Source organism: Grampus griseus, assembly GCF_964374135.1.
Source record: "Grampus griseus genome assembly, chromosome: 7".
Taxonomy (NCBI): domain Eukaryota; kingdom Metazoa; phylum Chordata; class Mammalia; order Artiodactyla; family Delphinidae; genus Grampus; species Grampus griseus.
In genome coordinates this window covers 63,765,986-63,786,945 of record NC_139001.1, presented here as the reverse complement: position 1 = coordinate 63,786,945, position 20,960 = coordinate 63,765,986, and the positions used below count along the sequence as shown (strand labels likewise).

Genomic DNA, 20,960 nt, shown 5'->3' with positions numbered 1-20,960 from the left:
GAAAAACTAAGAATAGAACTACCAAATGATCCAGCAATCCCACTCCTGGGCACATATCTGGACAAAACTGTAATTCAAAAAGATACATGCACCCCTATGTTCATTGCAGCACTATTCTCAAGAGCCAAGACATGGAAACAAATGTCCATTGACAGATGAATGGATAAAGAAGATATGGTACATATATACAACGGAATACTACTCAGCCATAAAAAAGAACAAAATAATGCCATTTGCAGCAACATGGATGGACCCAGAGATTGTCATACTGAGTGAAGTTGAGTCAGACACAGAAAGACAAATATATGATATCACTTATACGTGAAATCTAAAAAAAAAAAAGGTACAAATGAACTTATTTACAAAACAGAAGTAGAAACACGGATGTAGAAAACAAACTTATAGTTACCAGGGGATAAGGGGAGGGAGTGATAAATTGGGAGATTGGGACTGACATACACAAACTACTATATATAAAATAGATAACTAATAAGAACCTGCTGTAGAGCACAGGGAGCTCTACTCAATATTCTATAATGGCCTATATGGGAAAAGAATCTAAAAAGAAAAAGTGGATATATGTATAACTGATTGACTTTGCTATACACCTGAAACTAACACAACATTGTAAATCAACTATACGCCAATGAAAATCTAAAAAAAAGAATGAAATAATGCCATTTGCAGCAACATGGATGGACTTAGAGACTGTCACACTAAGTCAGTCAGAATGAGAAAGACAAATACCATATGATATTACTTATACGTGGAAACTAAAATATGGTGCAAATGAACCTATCTACAAAACAAACAGACTCACAGATATAGAAAACAGACTTGTGGTTGCCAAGGGATGGGGGGTGGAGTGGGAGAGGGATAGACCGGGAGTTTGGGATTAACAGATGCAAACTATTGTATATAGAATGGATAAACAACAAGGTCGTACTATATAGCACAGGGAACTATACTCAATATCCTGTGATAAACCGTGATGGAAAAGAATATAAAACGAATGTTTATATATATGTTTAACTGAATCACTTTGCTGTACAGCAAAAATTAACACAAGATTGTAAATCAACTATAATAAAGATTAGCCATCTTTAAAAAAATTGAGATATAATTGACATATAGTACTATATTAGCTTCAGGTGTACAAGGTATTATTTCGATGTATGTATATATTATGAAATCATCGCCACAAGGGGTCTAGTTAACATCCATTATCACATGCTGGGCCCTGGCTGTAGCCACGGTGAGTCCCGTAAGCCCTCTGACAACTGTTTCTCAGTCCACTATAGTCTTGTGTGTCTTGCAGACACCAGCCTTTCAAAGCTAGATGGTCTGGGGGCTCATCTCTCAGGAGCGGGTCTTAAAATCTGGGGTGCCAAGTGTGGGGTTCAAACCCTCTGCTCCTCAGGGAGAAGCTTGGAGTTCAGTCCCCTCCCAATGTGGGTCATGGCAAAATTGTGTCTCCACCCCTTCTACCCATTTCAATGTGGATTTTTCTCATTTGCCTGATATGAAGCAGTCGCTCAGCTAATTTTGGGGTTTCTTTCAGCGGAAATTGTTCCACAGGTGGCTACAGATTCAGTGTGTCTGTGGGGAGGAGGTGAGTTCAGGATCCTCCTGTGTCAACATCTTGAACTGGAACCCAGGATTTATCTTGACCTATTTCTGTCATCTGTTACGTCTAAGCCATCCGCAATTTCCTACAGTTTTGCCATTAATACAGATGTGCAACGGTTTACTTCTTTTCATCTCTGCTACCTCCACCCCATTTCATCTACAAGGAACCACCAAGATTGGCCGTTTTGCATTCATTTTTTCCAGAGAGGAGAGTCTAGGTCACTCTCCAGGTAAACCAGCCAGACTAGCATAGGGGGTCCCCAGACAAAGAAAATCTACAGTGGGTAGTAGAGGATGGACGTGGTGAGTATCACTGTGACCTCAAGACCAGCTGCCACAGTGGGGACTAAAAGTCACACCACTAACCTTCCCTGTTTCAGCTCTCCCCCAGGAAATGAGACCAAGCACTCCTGGAGGAATGATTCCCAGGTGGGTCCACGCAGCGCCAGTGCAGAACAGAGTGAATACTATTTTGTGCTGTCCAGATCTTCTCGTTAGGAATGAGGCAACTGTCCTCCTATCTGCGGGGGTTATTGGTGGCTCATGACCCTCAGCCTCGCCCCTCTTTGGGAATTCCCTTTGCCAAAGAGTACTATCTCACCCCGAGTCTTTGCCCTCTCCCCAAACGCTGCCCGCATCAGTGACTGCCCACGACAGCAGAAAAGGCCCTGGTGCCTCGAGGCAGGACAATCGCAAGAGTCAGCTCAGATCCAAAGCTCCTCATGGGATTAGCGGAGGCTTTGGCTGTGGTTGAATCCTAGTTTTAATTCCTCCATCTGCAAAATTCTACTTCCTTTACGCCCTCACAGATGTCAATCATGAAAGCACTCCTCGAAAAACCACCTGCATGCAAACCTATGCCTCTGAGTCTTTTCCCTGGGAAACCTTAAGACTCCACGCACGGACAGACATGGTAAGATCACCTTAGAAGGCGTTTTCATTAACGAAATTTTAAGACAGTACAAACGATAAATAAAATGTTCAAGGAAAGGGGGGAAATCAGTGTGTCATACGACATTTTTCTTTGCATTTAGCTCAGAATCAGGATCCTGGATGATGAGAAAAAGCAGTAGTTGGAAGAGATTTTAGGAATGTTACAGGTACTATAAGCAAGCAACCTTTGAGGTCAAAATTTTGAACAGAGCTGAGTATTAGTGTTACTTACATATAGCAGGAAGGGATTACAGGATATAAAAGAAACAGAAATACCCTTGCCGTCCTCCTTAAGGTTTGGGCAAATTCCAGCTTGTTACTATTATCTTGGCGTAATGGGAAAGTCTGAAACAGTATGGAATAGCTCAAGTGGCTGGTATTCAATGTGTCCTCTAAAATATAATAATAAAATTGGCATTTTTATCCTGAATTTCCTTTACTGTGCCTAAGGTAGAGTTTTCTGAACTGGACAACAGCATGGTAATGAAAGTGTCCAATAAGCATTGTTATTATTGTTCATTTTGAAAGCAATGAAATGGTACCATCAATGAAACTGCAGCCTCATTCAGCTGGTGGAGGTCACGTGCCAGTACGTTTATAGTTAACCGTGAAGAACAGCTAAACTTTACAGTCGTGCTTGCCAAGAATACCCAGCATTCATCTGAGATGAAGGTAAGAATTAATTTATTTGCTTTGGAAAAGAAAAGAGGATTATTGCTTAGGAGACACAGTTGTTGGGAAGTGCTTTAGTTCTTCCCAAAATAGGAAGAATTCGATAGGTGTCTTAACCTGGGGCTTTTAGTCGTGGACCCCTTTAAACTGTAGGCAAAATTTTGTGACTACATTACTGGAGAAAGGGTGTTTACCTTTTACCAGATTCTTATGGGGTCATGTCCTTTATAACCTTAATAATCACTGTTCCAAATGCTTACTACCATCTTTTCTTACACTAACGCAGGCAGCTTGGAGGTGGGGCCTTTTGTTTCTCTTTATAACAGCCTTGCTGAAGTATAACTGACATACAATAAACTGCACATATTTAAAGAGTACAACGTGGTAAGTTTTGACACATGTATACGCCAGTAAAACTATCACCACAAGCAGGATAACGAACATGTTCGTCACACTCCAAAACTTCCTCAGACCCTTTATGATTCTCCCCACCTTCCCCTCTTTTGATTCTCTCCAGGAAACCACTATTCTGTTTTCTGTCACGGTAAACGCGCTGTTTGCATTTTCTAAAATTTCATTCCAGTGGAGTCTTAGAGTATGTACTCATTTTGTTATGAAATAATCATCATTATTTTGAAATCCGTCCATGTTGCAGCGGTATCAAAAGTTCTTTCCTTTTTATTGCTAAGAAGTATTCCATTGTATGAGTATATGGAAGTTTGTTTATGCATTCACTTCTTGATGAACATTAGGACTGTTTCCAGGGTTTGCTGTTACAAATAAAGCCGTCATCAACATTCAAATACAAGTCTTTGTAGAGACATACTTTCTCCTTTCACTTGGGCAGACACCTAGGAGTAGAAAGGCTAAATCACATGGTAGATATATGTTTAACTTTTAAAGCGGTTGCCAAAATGTTGCGGAAGGTGATTGTGCCACTTCTGTATTCCCACCAGCAGATGAGAGATCCAATTTCTTACACACTTGTCAACACTTAGTATGATCGGTCATTTTAATTTTAGCCATTCTAATTAATGTGTAGTGAAATCTCACTGTAGTTTTAAATTGTACATATTTAGTGAAGTTGTGTTACAGCCACTTTCTGACAATGAAAGTATTTAGGAGTTCCACAAATACAAGTGTGGCTTTTCCGGGTTAAGTCGAAGGAAGGCTTTTTCTAAAAAGAATCAAAAGCCTTTGTTGAGGAACCATAGGCATTTCTTCATCTGAGAGGTAAGATATGCAGAGTGTCTATCAGATCTTCTTCTAGATCATCCAGTAAATGAATAAAAAGCATTTATACAGGTATCAGAGCGCAGGCAGTACCAGCCCACGTCTTGGAAAATCTAGAGCTTCCTGTACAGTGCAGAAACCTCAGCCCTCTTCCACTAGGGATTTTTTTTAATGTGTAGGTCGTTAAGTCTGAGTTGAATTAAAGGAAAGAAGGAAATGATCATACCATGGAAGGCAGAAGACACAGGAAATTCATCCAACTTTGATTTCTAGAGGCATCAAGAAAAGCCTTTCCAGGTCTACAGCAAAAAGGTTTTACTGAATTACCTAGATGTCTGGATTCCAAGAGAAGAGTCTTACACCCAGGAGCACATTCTGGAAATATTAACAAGACTACGTGTGTATAAAGCACGAAGGCAAAACATACTCTGGGATTCTGATGACAATCTCACAGCCACCGTGGAGGGAAGACTTGTAACACAGCAAGTATTAACTAAGGACAAACTAAGACAAAAGGGCGACTGCTCTCCAATGTGTGTAAGACTAAAAACAATTTGTGTCTCCCTCAGTGCCTATAATCCCTTGATTAAAAACAAAAACACTTACAGAAATAAGTCTGTACAACCTAAGTCTGTGTACGTCTTTAAGCTGTCTTTACAACCTTGTAAAATCATACACATTTTAGAAAAATTCTCATCAGCCAGAGGAAATAGGCCAAAGGGAAATAAAACACTTAACTTCATAGGACTTTTTCTCATTGTCACTCTTGCTTTTACCTTAATCTGTTTTAGAAAGAGGTTTTCCAATAATCATATATTAATAAGGCGCACATAGCTTGAGATTTAACCCAGTAGCTTCTGAACTGGGAAAAGCTTTGGAAAAGTTAAAATTAATGAGACAGTAAACACACTGATAGGAGGAATGCTACTTAAATTATGGGCCAATGCAGCCAACTGAGGCAGAGCCATCTGGCATGAGCACAAACAGCGGTGAGATCTGAAGGACTCTGAGCCTGGAACGTGGTGGCAGCCTTCCAAAGACAAACATTCCTCACCCATGTGGCCCGCCCACGCAGAGGAGGAGAGAGCGGCCTTCTGTTCACATCACCTGGCACTGCTCCAGAGACGGATACCTCTTTTGTCTTCACTTCTTGAGGTTTCTTTCTTTACTTGTGGTATGTTCCAAAGCATTTAACGTAAGGGTTTAGTAGCCAGTGAAAGGTACAGAGCAAGGTTGAATAATTTTCTTCTTTAATAATAAGAAATCAAAGCAATTCATGGGTTGACTGGGTCTTCACTCTAGGTTAGGCCATAGCCTAAAAAATAAAGGACATGGTCGCCCTACTTATTACAAAGGAGCTAGACTGAGGCTCCCTGGAAGCAGACACCGTCAAATCACCTGTAGATCTCCAGTCAGTACCCGGCACTGGGCCTAGTGCCCAGCAGGCACTAAACGAATGAACAAAGGAAAGATTGGAAAGTGCCTGGTTGCCATGATTAGAAAGTATTTTTTCAGAAGCTGATATTTTCCCCCCACAAAGATGAAGAAGATAAGCAGAGCTGATCAGGATGAAGTTATAAAAGCTTGTTGTATCAGACCTTCCCCCTTCCACTGTACATGACCATCTCATCCCACAGAAGTCACCTCTTCGACCTTATTAGGTGCTTAACAAACTCTTCCCTCTCCCCAAGTGGCAAAGGCCAAGGAGGCATGGAGAGAGAGAGACAAGGTCTGTTTAGCTCACTGTTGTACACCCAATACCCAGCACAGGGTCTACCTCAAAGAAGGTGCACATAACTAATGATGGGATGAATGAAAATAAACTAGTGGCGTAATTTTTTTCAAAGATAACATGTTAACTCTTCTAGGAATCTGCAATTAAATCTGAGCCTTGATTTCTCATTATGGATAGGACAGATTTCACAGTAAGGAAATGTTAGGTAATCAGAAATGAGTGGAGATGGAATTATTCTCCTTTATTGTGGAAGGAAGGGGTAAAGCCTCTGTGTTCCCGAAATTTCACCAAACCTATAAGGAGTTCAGGCATTCAAGTGTACCTTTTTTTTTTTTTTTTTTTTGCGGTACGCGGGCCTCTCACTGTTGTGGCCTCTCCCGTTGCAGAGCACAGGCTCCGGATGCGCAGGCTCAGTGGCCATGGCTCACGGGCCCAGCCGCTCCGCGGCATGTGGGATCCTCCCGGACCGGGGCACGAACCCGTGTCCCCTGCAACGGCAGGCGGACTCTCAACCACTGCGCCACCAGGGAAGCCCTCAAGTGTACCTTCTGATTATAGTACACTGAACTTGAGACATCCCCGTCCCTGCCTCCTAAATTAGGTCTCCCAGATGCTGGAGGCTGGGTATGACAGCTCACACTTATCCCACCTTCTAATTATGCTAGATATGTAGCCTAACGCCCAGAGGTCTCCTCTCCCTGAACCATAATACGCGACTTGGACTATGTTCTCCTACTTTCCTGCGCCTGCTCCCATCCCAACTTGAAAGCTCAGAGCCTTCTGGACTCTAATTTCTGCTGTTTTCAACCCTCCAGAGTCTCGAGGGGGGAGGGGGGAGCAGCAGTACTAACTCAAAGATCCTTCAGATGTATATTTCATCATCAGAAAGTAGCTCACGAGGAGACAGGCTATTGAGAACTCAGCTCCTCTGTGTTGTAGGGCAAAGGCTGCGGGGGGAGGGCACGGAGTGTGAGAAGCTGGGGATGAGAACATTCAAGTTACTGCCTATTAAAATCCGAGACTTTTTAAAAGCAGGTGTGTGTTCCAGCCTGTATACCATAAGCACTGCTAGTAAACTCATTCTTACAAAAGTGTGTGCCCCAAGCTGGTGTTCCTGCTAGATTTGGGGGAGGTACAGACTAGAGTAATGCAGACCTTGCCTTGCTTAGTGTATGGGCAGATTCATAAAGGAATGGCTACATGAGTGCTGCTGGCCGGGGAGGAATACAGAGCAAGGACGGCACAGAGGCCAACTGCCTGGAGAGTTCTGGGCAGGATTCTAGGAAGAGGTGATACTTGAAAGAAGAGGAGGAGTTTGCCAGGTGACCGGGAGCATTCCAGGCAGAGGAAGAGCACGTGAGAGGCGGGAGGGAGCACAGCAAGGCTGAGCGCCGAACTGCAGTGGTCCAGTGCCCCGGAGGGAGCCTGGGCTGAGGGACGAGGGGAGACACAGGTGAGGAGCTGGCAGGGGCCAGTCGTCTACGCCTGGTCCACCAAGGAGTGTGGACTTCATCTTGTAGGAACAAGGTTTTAAACATGACACCAGGTAATAACGATGTTAACTGTACTCACTCATTATTTATGAAAGTCTGGAGAAATACAAACTTTGGGTTTGGCTTTGTAAAAGGAAAAATATTTTAACAGGCATGTGATACACGCTGATTAGAACTGAAAATATCATTAAATATGTCAACTTTTTAATGCATTTTTAAATGAAAAGCTTTATACATGTACAGCAGTGTTCACATTTACTGCTCATGGAAACTGATGTTCTCACATAGACTGCGAAAGAGGTTCATAAATAAAGTACACTGTCTGGGTTAAGAGAAATTGAAGTGGGCATTAAAATACCCGACTTTAGTACTCTCGCGCAGGCAGCTCTGCCTCATATATTCTAAGATGCCTGTGTGCAAGGGATGTGGGTTTTAACGCAACTAATCTTACGTAGAGGAGCTTTTTTCCTCCAGACGATTCATTAATTGAGAAATCACCGTATCTCGCTATGTTAGTTGCCCTAATTGGACAGATAAGAAACCCCCTATGAGGGAATTCATTTTTCTTTCCTGATATTGTTCTCTTACCACCAGGGTAATGGAGAAGTAAGAGCTATCATTATAAACAGATAAAAAATAAACAGGAGTGGGAAAAGAAATCTTCGGTGGAGGAAGTTCGGAATTTTTTGTTTGTACATTTGTTTGTTTTACCACAATACTGTATGAATAAAGGTGTCAGTGGAAAAGCAGCTTACAGCGTGTCCTGATGTGAGAAGGGGCATCCAGGCCTTTCTTCTTCAGGCAGGATTGCTGTACATCATTCAAGACTGGGAGGAAGTTGTTTATCCTACATCTGAGATTGACTACCATCAGAAGGACGTTCTGATCCTTCTTCATTACCCATTTTCATAGCACACCAGTTACAACTTTATGACATGGTAGTGCATCCTTTTTTGTTTTTTAACATCTTTATTAGAGCATAATTGCTTTACAATGGTGTGTTAGTTTCTGCTGTATAACAAAGTGAATCAGTTATATGTATACAGATATCCCCATATCCCCTCCCCCTTGAGCTTCCCTCCCATGGTAGCGCATCTTAATGAAACCAGCAGCCTTACTGAATTCTTGGTGGATAAATGACATTAATTTAGGGGGAACAGTGGCTGTCTAAATAGTAACACATAGCCTCAAGGACTCCACAAGTGCATTACTATTATCAATAATAAATATTAAATTGCATGCTTTGGGGTATCAAGACATTTGTTCAGCACCTACTATAATCCCTAAGAAGGTACTTTTAAAAAGAAAATATCGTAAAAATCCAACAGCTTCAAAACAACCTTATATTGAAAATTGTTATAATGGGCCTGAACTTCTGTCTTATTCATTAAATAAAATGCAGTATTTGGGGGAAGAAAGAAAATACAGAGTATGCCAGACACTTAAATCACAGAGTCCATAATCACAGCCTTTCTAAATCTTTAAACCACTAATATTTCTCTAGACTGGAATTCACCAGTTATAATGTGCACAGCCAGCACTGCCTGCTTGCACAATACACTGATCTATGAGACATTCCAACCCTGTTTGGGGTGGAGAAAGCAGAGATAATCTTAAATGTATGCTTCAGGAACATTGCTTTTAATGCCAACCCCAGTCGAGATAATTATCAAAAAGATACTTTTTGTTGCTGTTATCAGAAATTATTTGAAAGAATGCCAGGGGAAGTAAGACAGCCCGCAGGAAGGATGTGCTGGGTCTCTAAGGACTGAAGGGGGACTAAATCATTCTTATGCTTAAAAACAGCAACCCAAAGCAATCTGGGAAACAACGACGGAAGTTTTTGCTTCGGTCCTTGCAATGATATTGGAACTTCTGAAGGAGAAGATTATCAACCTTTCAGAGATGTTATACATTTATAAAGGGGTCAGCTGTCACAAGTTCCTTGCACGTACATGAAACATAATAAAACGAACTGAATTTCAGATTTCCATCCTGTCCCCAATAAAGAGAGAAGAGATCAACTTGCTGTCTTTCAACCTTAGATACCTGAGCACAACAAATGGATTTAGGTTTTTACGACAGATAGCAGGTAAAAAATAAGCCGAAGAGATATCACATTGATTTGGGGAACAAAAACTGGAGGGAGACGAACAAAACACTTTTGGCAAGGGAACAGACAAGAAAGGAACACCGTGAGGTCATGAAGCGCAGGTAGCTTACTATCCATATAAATAAGGCTTCCGATTGTCTTTGCGTTTGTCAGAGGACGCGAGCGGGGGCTCACGCTGAGTGCCGTAAGGAGACCGAGGACTCAGAGGAGTCACAGGCAGTCAAAATACAGAAGAGGAGCCAGAAAAGAGATGCTGACTTGGGGATGATCATCAATAATGCACTAAGGAATAAAAAATCAGAAGAATGTTTGGCAGCAGTGAAAACAGCAAACAAGACTGTGGACTGTGTGTGCAGCCTCGGAGAACAGGTCTGTGCTACTTATTCCGGGGCTGTTTAAGGCAGCAAGATCTCATTCACTCTGGGCAGGCCTGGCTTTTCCTACCCACTGGAAGAAATCGAATGAAATGCTGCGAGATGCAATGAAAGTCGATTCCAGGTTCAAAAGACCAGGGTTGGGGGCGAGGGGGGGAAGGGGGGCACGGCGGGCACGGGGCCGCAAGCAAAGACAATGCAGTTCCCAGCCTCACTGTAGTTTTACTACAAGCCCTCTGTTCCCTTTCCCTTCCCCGGGCTTATCATAATCCTATACTTTTAGGACATGAAGAAGAGGGTTAATAGACTTAGATTAGCCAACTGTGAGAAGAGAAAGGTCGTACAGACTGCAGCCTTTGTAAACTCTCACTCTTCATAGAAATTTCTACGGCAGCAGAGCATGCATGAGAAAAATATGACATGCTAATCCTGAGGCAAAAGGTAAATAATATTTCTCTTTCTTACTGGTGTATTTTGTTCATGACTGTCCAGTCATTTAGTAGAACAGACCATTAAGGAGATGATCACTGAACTTCTAATCAGGTCCTGGGAAGGGCACGGCAGAGGTAACCCCAGCTGGCTGAGATCCTGATGTTTTCACAATCAAAGAGCATTCTGCAACTAAACCACCCAGGGAATACTGAAACCTCCAAATAACGCCCAGTTAATCATGACTTCCTGTGTTCCTTTTAATGAGATTTTAATTTCACTGATTGCTAGCGACCACTGGTTGAACGAGCCCCGGAGCTGATTTTGACTTTGAGGAATTCTGCAAACTGGAATAATGAAGTGGTTCTATTTCTAAACAATTATTAATGATAACATGTTTACTGAGATTTAACATGCTCTATATGTAACAACTTGTAATCCTCGCAGGCGCCTGCCCTATGAGGATGGAACTAGCATTTGCCCCGTTTTACAGAGGACACTGAGAGAGAAAGCACTGCGTGCCCAAGGTCACGCAGCTAGGGAGGGGATGGGGGGAGGACCTGAACTCCAGCAACATGGCTCTCCAGAGCTCGTGTACACAGCCACAGTGCGCGCTGCCTCTCAGATAGCTACCTCCTTAAAACATACAGTTACTGTGTGAAGATACTTAAAACCTGGGATTTAAGAAGCACTATTGGTGCCCTTCACGTATGGATCCTCTCCCCTACATCAAAGAGCAGGCGCCAGTGAAGCTTCCAACTCATCGAAAAGCCAATTTTGCTACTGCAAAGCAATCACGAGGCTCCTATGAAGATCCCCTTGGGGATCCAAATAGTGAACCAAGAGAAGCAGCAAAGCAAAACACACATCGCAAAGCCCTCTGTGCCCTCCAGCTTGACTGTTCTAGAAAGAATTGGGGCTAATACTTCCCAACAGAACATACCATCATCTTTTTGATCTTAGTGTCTTTCAGCCAAAAATTTTCAGATGCCTCAACACTGAAAACACTCGACAGCTGGTCCCAGTTAAAGTAGTAGAAAAGTAAGCTTTGAGGATTATTTTGTTATTGATGTTTCTATGTCTTTTTTCCTGCTTTAAGAAAAACAAAACAAAACTTTTTCCTTAGATGAAGGCTTCATCTTGTCAATGTAAGGGGGAAAAAAGTGTTGCCTGAATAGAAGATGGTAAGAGTCGATTTAGTTTACATTAAATGACAATCTTTAGAAATTCACACATAAAATGCGTGAGAGATGAGTGTGTTTAAAACCACCTAAAAAAAACTGTGGTATTTGTATATATTGAGAAAAATGCCTCTAGCAGGCAGAGGGGGTGAGGAGATAGGCAGCTTCACTGCTTGCTTATGCTCTGTGTGAGGGCAGCCACACTGATAAATAGGGTGCAATTAACAACCTATGGCTTTCACCTAGAGCAGCACTGAAGACCTCACCATCCTCAGACCAGAGTGTTCAACGCCCAAAGACCCAGGGTGAGAAGTACTCCCAGCTGTTACTTTTCTTCCTCAACACTGACATCCCTTAGTTAATACGGCTGAGACTAGGCTAGGGCAGGGCTGAGGATGTGACCAATGGTCCATCACTCATTAGCTGCTTCAGGGCTTTGAACCCACTCCCAGTCATCATAAGGAGCCACCATATGGACGGATCATCCTCTAAGCAATAAAGCCAGTCATTCTCCAAAACAAGGAATAAGAAAAACTGTGGTGAACGCAGGATCATGCGTGTAGTTTTGAAAGTCCAGTGCTTGGTAATAACATCAGGGAACTGACCCTTACAGCGAACTGTCAGGTAAATTGTCTTCACTAAATAGCCATCCTCTGGTGGAATTCCCTTGCTACCCAATACATTCCTGTCCATCGTCCCTAAAGAACCAGCAGCAACTGGTTCAGGGAATTTGTCTGCTTTTTATGCAAGAACAAGTAAAACAAAATCAGGATGCTAAACATTCAACCAATGCTGGAAGAGAGGGGGGGTAAATTCGACACCTAAGAGGTCCTTGGCAAGGATGGCCAGGCAGCAAGTGGGTAGTGGAGTGACTGGGACTGAGTTGAAGGTTTGGACTCCAAAGTGCAGAATGGTTATTCAAGAAACTTCAAAAGGATATTGTTTGTAAGTTTTCATCCCTATTTATATATCCAGAAACAGGTATTTTTTTCTAGAAGAGCAAAAATGAAATAGTCACCTGGTCCCATTAAATGTTATTTCCATCATAGACATTAGGGACAGGGACTTTTTTAAATTGCAGGAAACTCTGAACTAAAAAAAGAAAACACATCAATCACCCATTAGAAGCATAACTAAGTAAACAGAGTGTTAGGCAACAGGAAAAGCATGATCCAAGTTGCCCACGCCGATGCATAAGAGAACTTATTTTTAAATGTAGTGATGGTAGATTAAATAATTTCTAGCTGCTATTAGAATAGAATTGAACGTAAGATATAATACCAAGTCTAACTGAAAAGAAGCAATAGGTTGAAACCTTAAGAACAAATTAGAAACATGGTCAAACACCAACTAAATGGTTATTAGAAACTAAACTAAAAAAAAAAAAAGACAAAACCTCATCCAACATATATTTCAATAAGGTAAGAGTGCAGCTAATGACAAAGTAAAGGAGGACAATTATATCTCTTCACCAATGCACCTTATCCAAGATGCAGCTGCCTGGGATTACAAAAGAGAAGCAGAAAAGACTGCAGGGCCCTGGCATTTGATATGCAGGCTCTCATAAGACAAATGAGGCGCCCTGTTCACAACCAAATGACATTGTGGCAAGATTATACAAGGGATTTATTTCTGGCTGGCTGGAGGTCAGTCAAATATATATGTTTTCCATTTCCCAAAAGTTGATCTGCCATAGGCCCACAGTGCGCTGTTCGAACATACATTCAATCCTTACTGTAGCAGAGTCCGAAATTTGGCAGTGTTCTAGATGAGATACGGGCATGAGGCTTTTAATGAGAAATGGTGAGATAAAAATGATGAATTCATTCTTGCCTGGGTAATGTAGTAAAAAATGATTGCCTTCCAGCTTCTGGTTTCCGAGACATAAAGCTCCAGGATGCCCATCCGGCTTAGCCCATGAATCTGAACAGTACAAATGCAGACCCCAATTTCGGCTGCTGACACATGCCGGCAATTTGACTGAGACCAAAACAACCCAACAGCAAAGAAGAACCTCATACATTTTTATAGCATGTACACGGGTATGTCTTCAGTGAACTCGATCATTCATTCATCCAAGAAATCAACAAATATTTACTGGTATCTACTAAGCACTCAATATTATTTTATTCTTCTAGTGTTCTAAGGTACACCTGTCAAGAAAGCAGAAGAAAACCCTGTGTGCATGGAGCTGGGTCCAGTAATGAGTGTACTTTCTCAGCAGAGCCACTGAACGCCCAGCATTTTCCAGAAACTACCTTTTACCAGGCATTACTAGCCACAGTGCCCAAACAGAGTCCCAAGTGGCAGAAACCTAGGAACCTGGACTAGGAGGGGATGCCATAGTGAAATAATGGAGAGGAACTAGCTTCAGTTGTAAGGACCACCCAGATTACCTAGATGGGTAAAGTAACAAGCACTTACTATCTGGAATTACTGAGTGGATGTTATAAACACTTTCAAAACTTGCTGGTCTGCACAATCCTATTAATCATAAAAGTGTTATAAATCACTACTGGGAGAACATAAGAGTTTCCTTCAACTTACATACTTCTCCAGTGATGGAACTTCCCATGACAAACATCTAAATCAGACTAGAAAAACGAAGCCAAGAACAGAGCATTACTCTAAGTTGTGTGCCTGGTCTGAGACTATCATTAGCGTTGGAATATTCAGCTCCTGGTTAGGAAGTGGGAGAATGGTGACCTGAGAAATGACAGTCTGCCTAAAAATAATCTAAAGGGATGTGAGTTAGAGTTTCAGTACGAGTTTGTCTGATGGGGGTGGGAGAGGTCTTGGAGGTAGTTCAAAACTATAATCCTCAAGAGCAATCAGGGGATGTTAGGATGACACTGTAATCGACTTTGAACAAGAACACCATGTGTTGCTGCTGCCGCCTGATTACCGAGTCACAGGAGTACGGCATGTAAGTTCACGCTGCAGTTTTACATGTCAGATGGGGAGCACATACTGATTGAGCTCTATCAATAAAGAATTAATGAATGAGCAGGGAATCTGTATAGGAGACAGAATCCCAGGAGGGATGACCCCACAGTGGGGGTTCTTACAGGGGGTGCTCCTGCAGGCACTGGCTGCGACCGACCGAGGGCCTGGCCCCCTGAGAAGTCTGTGTAAATCCTCGTGATTACAGATGGCTCCTCCTCCTCCCTTACGGGAAATGGTGTAGGACTTTATGATCTACTGGTTCGGTATTAAATCGTTTCCCAAACTGGCCAATTGGGTGCCTACTGAATTCTTCTGGTCCAAGATCACGTCTAAGCATGATGCTGATTTCCAACGAGTTATAAGGGAGATGCGAGGCTTTAAAAAGCTGTAGAGCCTTATGTCAATAGCCTGCTTCGAGAGGAAACAACTGTACCTGTATTTTGCTCAGAAAACTACTCTTAAGCTAACTTTATCTAGGTCTGCAGAGCCGATATGCTATGATGAAGGAAGAAAACAGGATGGTGCACTCTACAGGGGTCAGAAACTCAGATGTCTCCAGGGGCCAGGGAGATCATGTGAGTCATTCAGAGAGGAGGGGGCAGAATTTTTCCATCTAGGAATTTATGCCAGTTGTTTCCAGATCTGGTTTTTCTAAGACAAGCCAGAAGTGGACCTTACGTCCACTCTCTCTCTCTATTTAAATGTTGGCAACTGATCCCCCAATTTAATAACATTGTCTAAGCCAGACAGAATACATTTGTAGGGAAGATCCAAGCCTGGGCCACTAGGTGGTAACCTCTGCAGTACAGCAAAAGGAAAAAAAAAAAAAAAAAACAGAAGGAACTGCTGGGAACCGGAGCCGGGGCAGAAAAAAGGATGCGGGATGGACTAATGACTAAAATGTGGTTCCGAGGCTCTGCAGTAAAAACTTGAAGCTCAACAGATTTCAATTTTGGTATGCCAACAGAGGAAAAAAATTCCACAGGCAGAGAGACACTCAATTAAGACTGCCTAGGCTCATTTCCTCAAGAACTGTGATTAAATTAAGACATGAGATAGAAAATGCAGGCTGAAGTAATTTTAAAAATCAGTTTTTCACAGTTTGGGACTTATTTTTTAACATATTCCAACACAAGGCGTCATGGTTTAAAGTCAGGGGAAAGTGTATAATACATAATGAAGGTTGAGCTTTTGCATACCAAATGCAGTTAAAGAAATGGAACAAAACAACACAGTCAGCAGTGAAGCACCAAGTGTGCACCAACTTGAAAAGAGGGCTTGTCTATTAAAAAAAACCTATACAGCATGCAGAATCCCAAAACGGGTGCATACACAACCTAGATTTTCCTCTTCTGTCAAGTATGAGGCGCTCACCCATGAAATATGAGCACAAAGGAAGGCACATTTTGGTTCTTCTTCCTCTTTAATATTCCTTGCTTTTGAAAATGGGCTGCAAATAGCACATCTCAATAGCACATTTGAAAGATATGTTACGCTACCATGGCATAACCTAAACACAGCACAATAAATATTTCTTGTCTACACCAAGAATGTAGACAGTTTAAAAGAAGACAATTTTAAAAGATAGAAGATGGGGCTTCCCTGGTGGCGCAGTGGTTGAGAGTCTGCCTGCTGATGCAGGGGACACGGGTTTGTGCCCTGGTCCAGGAATATCCCACGTGGCACGGAACGGCTGGGCCTGAGAGCCATGGCCGCTGAGCCCGCGCTCCGCAACAGGAGAGGCCACAACAGTGATAGGCCCGCATACCGCCAAAAAAAAAAAAAAAAAAAGATAGAAGATGGGCAAGAATACCACAGGGCCAGCAGTGGCTACTGTGGCTGATGCCCCACAATCAGTTCATGGGTATCTCAGCGCCCCACCCCCATGGGGCCTGTTTAGGGCTGGGCAGATGGATGGTAAGCCAATGTGGACCACTGACAGAGGGGGAAAGGCTTGCTGGGGGCTTCTAAGAAAGAAACCTTCTTGCTCCTTAGTAAGGACCACAAAAAGCCAAATGTGAAGTAGGAAACATGCAGCACTTTTTGCCCTGGACAGCCTCTTAGGACAGTGACGGGAATGAGACTTGGGATAAAAGTCAAAGCTGTGGAGAACCGGGCTAAGAGAGGAAAGACCGAAGGTCCTGATCGATGTCGCTGCGATGCTTAACAACCCTGAAACCTTCCCTTCCTCTAGGCATTTCCAGTTGTATAAGCTAGGAGTCCTTCTTGTGAAAACCATTTTAACAGCCTTTTCTGCTACTTGTAGCTTAAATCACTCCAACTGAAAATGCACTTTCCCCTGGAGAATCATTCAAATTCTTCAAAATGTTAAGAGTCCATTTTCACCCAGGGTGGTTTCTGGGTGAAAATCAGTGATAGGCACTGATTTTGTTCCTACAAAAACATAGAACTACAGAGAAAAAGATTCCCTTGGTCTTATCAGTTTCTTAAAACACTGTAATCTGCCAGGAATGATGTATTTTATTTGGAAATGAATGTCAACAGGCTAAATACAAATGGAGCAATTTTTTCACACTATCCGAGAGAGATTCCTTTGGAGTCTCCACAACGGAAAACCTTCTGGGTTTGACCCAACCAATTTCTTTTGCCGGTTCTGGAATACAGTCTTACACCAACCCGTGAACAGCTTAAGTGAATGGCAAGAGTACATACCAGTACCCAAGACATTAATAAAGACAGAACTTGCATTGCTATGAGCACAAGGAAACGACAGTCTCAAATATTATACGAACATAATTTGTTCTTAAAACACTATCTACAAGAATTGCTACACCGTCAATAACCATCTTCCCACCTACCAAGAAAAAAGCAGGACTTGAGGTTAGGTGTGTAGTAAATGATACTCATAATACAGTTACTAGTAAAGAAATATCAACATTGCTGATTTCAATATTTATACACAACGCTCAATGCAAATATTTAAATATCATTTCATGGGCTTTTTTTTTTTTTGCGGTACGCGGGCCTCTCACTGTTGTGGCCTCTCCCGTTGCGGAGCACAGGCTCTGGACGCGCAGGCTCAGCGGCCATGGCTCACGGGCCCAGCCACTCCGCGGCATGTGGGATCTTCCCAGACCGGGGCACGAACCCGTGTCCCCTGCATCGGCAGGCGGGCTCTCAACCACTGCGCCACCAGGGAAGCCCTGTTTTTTTTTCATTGAGATGAAATTCACATAACAAGTAACTCTTTTTAAAGTGAATAATCTGGTGGTATTTAGTACATTCAAAATGTTGCGCAACCACAACCTCTATCTAGTTCTAAAACACTTTCATTTCCCTGTAAGAAAACCCCACACCCATTAGGCAGCCACTCCCCATCCCCATCTCCTGGCAACCACTAATCCGTTTTCTGTCTCTGTGGATTTATCTATCCTGGATATTTATATGAAATGGAATCATATATAATATGTGACCTTTTGTGTCTAGTTACTTCAGTTAGCATAATGCTTTCAAGGTTCATTTCATAGAATTTAAATAAACTTAAAAATTATGCCAGAAAGAGTGTTCATTTTAGAACTCCCCGGAGAGAGGTCTCTAGCACAGCTACAGAGACCCTGTATGGGCCCAAACAAAGAAAACTAATAACAGACGAAGTTAAAGCCTTCAGGTCATAAAAATCAACTGTACAAATGCAGAATAAGAGCACACTGGGTAAGTAGCATCCGGAGGGAAAAAGATTCTAAAAGGGGATGCAGGAAGGGAGTGACAGGCAATAAATATGTCAAAAACAATGAGATCTCAGTGATAAGTGCGTACGTCTACAGTAATCTACAGACTTCTCTGGATATTTGAAATACTTAATAATAAAAACATGAAAAAATTAAAAGAGAGTAAGTAGTTTTTTGGCTGAGAAGTTCAGTGTAAAACAATGACATCTATTTTATTTAAAATTCTCATATAGTATTTGATGCCATTAGCTGAAATGTAGTATTCCCCTCACAAATGAGGCGTCCCCAAGCCCTGCAACCCCCCTATTGCATTAGGAATTTGGAGTTCGTATACAATACTGACAGGCACTACCCTTCAGGAGGATTCAGAAAAACTACAGGGCATCAGGAGAGATGAGATAGAGGTGGCTTTAAAAAGGATATTGCCACCCAAGAAAGTTCATTAAGAAAAGGAGATAAGGGGAAGCTTTGGCAGTTTTAAATATTTGAATAAATACTTGAAAAAGGGATTAGATGTGTTCTGCATTGCTCCAGAGGCCAGAAATTAAAGAGACTGCATCTGGCTCGGGATAAAGACCTTCCAACCAGTAATTCACAACAATGGTGCCTCTCACCAGGGGAAGCTCCTCAGCAGTAGAGACAGTCAGAAAGCTAGTAAGCCCCTCGAACACCTCTCCTTCCCCGCCCCCTCGGCCCATCCAGACACACAGGACCCCAGGCTTAGAAGGGCTCTGTGCTTGTTTTAATGCTCCGCAGTCACCATTTTGAACTTATTAATTTTAGAACAAGGGACCCTGCATTTTCATCTTGCACTGGGCTGTGCAAATTATGTAGTCAATCCTGTGTATAGACGCAGAAGAAATACTATAATCTGACGAAGTTGGCAGTGGTATTTGGTTGGTTAATGTAAAAAGGCAGTTTAAGCAGGGAAACATAAAACTGTGATACAAATAAACCTTAAGATTAATGTTTTAACTTAAATCACATTAATGTACACTCCTTTACCAATATCGTGATGTAGGGTCAAGGCCATTTAAAAAATCCTAGAGGGCTTCCCTGGTGGCACAGTGGTTGGGAGTCCGCCTGCCGATGCAGGGGACACGGGTTCGTGCCCCGGTCCGGGAGGATCCCACATGCCATGGAGCGGCTAGGCTCCATGGCTCCGTGAGCCATGGCCACTGGGCCTGCACGTCCGGAGCCTGTGCTCTGCGATGGGAGAGGCCACAGCAGTAAGAGGCCCGCATACCACAAAAAAAAAAAATCCTAGATTTAGAAAATCTCTTCTTTTACAATTATCTTTTCTATACAGAATTTAATAACAGTTTGTGTTTAACAATTTATCTTTTTTTCTTAATGAATTGTTTTTTGGTTTTTTAAAAAAATATTTATTTTCCCTGTTTTGGGCTGCATCGGGTCTTAGTTGTGGCACACGGGATCTTTGTTGAGGCATGTGGGATCTTCTTCGTACGGCGTGCGGTCTGCTTGGGTTTCTCTCTAGCTGCAGCACACGGGCTTCTCTCCACTTGTGGTGTGTGGGCTTTCTCTCTCTAGTTGTGGCGCGCAGGCTCCAGGGTGTGTGGGCTCTGTAGTTTGCGGCACGCGGGCTCTCTCTTTGAGGCGCGTGAGCTCAGTAGTGGTGGTGCATGGGCTTAGTTGCCCTGAGGCATGTGGGATCTTAGTTCCCTCACCAGGGATCGAACCCACATCCTCTGCATTGGACGGTGGATTCTTTACCACTGGACCACCAGGGAAGTCCCAACAATTTGCCTTTTTAAAAAATAATTTTTATTGGGGTAGAGTTGATTTACAAGGTTGTATTAGTTTCTGGTGTACAGCAAAGTGAATCGGTTATACATATATCCACTCTTTTTCTAGATTCTTTTCCCATGTAGGTAACAATTTGCCTTTATTAATAGATTTCCCCAAGCATCCCACTTGGTTTTTTGAACAAACAACTCACTTTTGGAACTAATCTTTTATCACTTATTTAAATGATATAATTTTAGTAAGAAGTAAACCTGCATAAACAAACATGGGAACAAACTCTTGTTAAACATGGACCTTCCCTGGTGGGAACTGACATGGGGGTGGTGCTGGGGGGACAGACTAGAGTGTCATCTCCCAGCAGTGAGCAGCCGGCACGCCCTGGGTATCACCAGTGCATTTTACAGAGGGAACTGCAAGCACCACTTAATTCAGCGGGTCAAGTTCATGGAGGCTGGCTATCCTTCTGCAGAAGCATCAGGCTTATTGCACTGTCTCCTGTTTGGGCTGTCCTGCTGAGGCTGATGAACACCGCCGCACGCCCATGAGAAAGCAGTGTGTTTCCTTGAGGCAGGCGTGTAAACTCCTCCTGAAGCTGGTGGACATTCCTGCTGCCCAGTTCAGAGAAAGAGGTAGGTCTTTGGTGAAGGAACTATAACTCAAAAGGTGATGGAGAAAGAGGCAGCTCACTGCTGTGGAAATAGAGCTCAAAGGCAAGCTTCAGGGAGACGAGGGAATTCACATTTCTCTCTGGACCTGTCTTCTTAGG

General features: G+C 42.7%; 1 protein-coding gene across 3 annotated transcripts in view; it reads right to left on the bottom strand.

Annotated features, from left to right (window-relative positions):
- The window catches only part of STK39 (serine/threonine kinase 39), a 308,616-nt gene that overhangs the window by 20,555 nt on the left and 267,101 nt on the right, over positions 1 to 20,960 (bottom strand). The window lies entirely within an intron of this gene.